This window comes from Lycium barbarum, chromosome 11 (assembly GCF_019175385.1).
Source record: "Lycium barbarum isolate Lr01 chromosome 11, ASM1917538v2, whole genome shotgun sequence".
NCBI lineage: Eukaryota > Viridiplantae > Streptophyta > Magnoliopsida > Solanales > Solanaceae > Lycium > Lycium barbarum.
In genome coordinates this window covers 18,028,710-18,030,713 of record NC_083347.1, presented here as the reverse complement: position 1 = coordinate 18,030,713, position 2,004 = coordinate 18,028,710, and positions in this window count along the sequence as shown.

Here is a 2,004-nt window from a genome sequence, read left to right as displayed (position 1 = left end):
AAAAAGAATTTGGAACTACTCAAAAGTATTTAAGAAATTATTTTGAATCTACCCCAAAATATAAGGGATCATTTTTATCGGCAATTTTAGCTTTACCTTTTATATTTACATTAACTAAATTATTATTATCTATAAAAAATATATTGTAACACTTGAAAAATATCGAAGAGAAAGTACTAAGACAAAAGAAGAAATAGAAATTAATTAAGATAATCATTGGTAGTAGAGTCGTTGTTGTACCCTACACAGTTAAATCATTCGGTAACAATCACTTTTTATATAACAATTCATTATGACAAGCAAATTTTTTTTGAATCGATTTTATATTATATTTTACTTTTCTATAAAGTCTTCTATCTAAAATAACAATATCCATCGTTATAATGATATACTTCAATTACAAGTTCTTTTGCATTTCTTTAACCTAACATTCATGTAGCTTGTTGAAATTGTCGAGCTTATATTCACCATTTTACCTCCTACTCAAACAACAAACTACCAATCTTGAAAATTTACTAATTCTTGGAGAAAAAAGAGAATTTTTTGTGCCTCTGCTTTTTGATAATCATTGATAGCAGAGTTGTTGTTGAACAATCACTTTTTATAACAACAATCCATTATAACAAGCAAATTTTCTTTTTATATATTATTATATTATATTTTACGTTTTTTATAAAGTCTTCTGTCTTTAAATAACAATATCCATCGTTATAATGATATACTTCAATTACAAGTTCCTTTGCATTTCTTTAACCTAATATTCACATTTTTTGACATTATCAAGCTTTTATTCACCATTTTACCTTTTGCTCAAGCAACAGCCTACCAATCTTGAACTTAATAATGACTCTTGGACAAAAAGAGAGTTTTTAATGCCTCTACTTTCTCAGCGAGATTCTTTATGATCAAGTTGCTTCCTAAGTTGAAATAATAAAGAGACCTTGAAAGGTGCTTCCAAGTTAAATTTTTGTGGCTCTATTATATATGTTAATGAATGCATATCAAAGACTGATAATTTCACCTTACTATGCCATTAGCACCAAGCAGAACTTAAAATATTTTCAGGGGTCATATAAAACAACCACCATTTTCTAGGCTTCTAGGCTAATATAGTATTATTCACTAATAAATGAGCAAGATTAATTTATAGTAACGTGGGATCAGCTGTTCATTTTAGTAATAGATAAGGAAAAGAGAGATCTCTAAAACATCATAAAATATGATTGTAAAACAGTTACAACATATTCTCGATTTTTTTTTCATTATTCCCAAATTTCAAAAGGCTCCTAACGTAATTGAGGGCCTGCAACTAGGGGTGTTCATGGTTAGGCAAATACACTAGTTGTAGATAAGATCGATTCAAGTTTTAGCAGATAAGAGGAAATGAAGTAACTGCATTAGGCTACCACTTTCATCTATAATTACATCAAAAAAATACCTAAAAAATAGCACATATTATTAATGATTAGTGGACAAACCCACAACAAGTGGTTGGAAGATTTATTTGTTACTAATAAGAAGTACTAATAATTATTTGAATAGCATATCTATATTTAATAGGAATAATTTTTGGGAGCCAATTTTTTAAGGCCTAAAACAAGAGCTTTACTGGCTAGGGGTGCAGCCGCCCTTGGTTGCAATAGTGCGCCACTAGTGATTTGTTATAACTTAATCATGAGTTCACAAAGTGCGCCATCAGTGATTTTGTTATATTCCAACCATAAGTTCACATAGTGCCTCTCTCTGTATTTAAGTTATTAAGATAACCAATCTCTAAAATATACAATCAACACCAAAGTTAATAGATTCATGTTCATCCATTAGGCACAATATGTGAATTTTGAAGCTTAAGGGTTTTGGATTCTGGTCCTATTATTAATGGATTCCTTAAGACAAATACAGAATTTGTATCAGAACTACGGGTTCACCTGAACGGTAAGCTATACTCTAGCTCTGCCCCTAGTGTCACGACCCAACCCCGTAGGCCGTGACTAGTGCCCGATC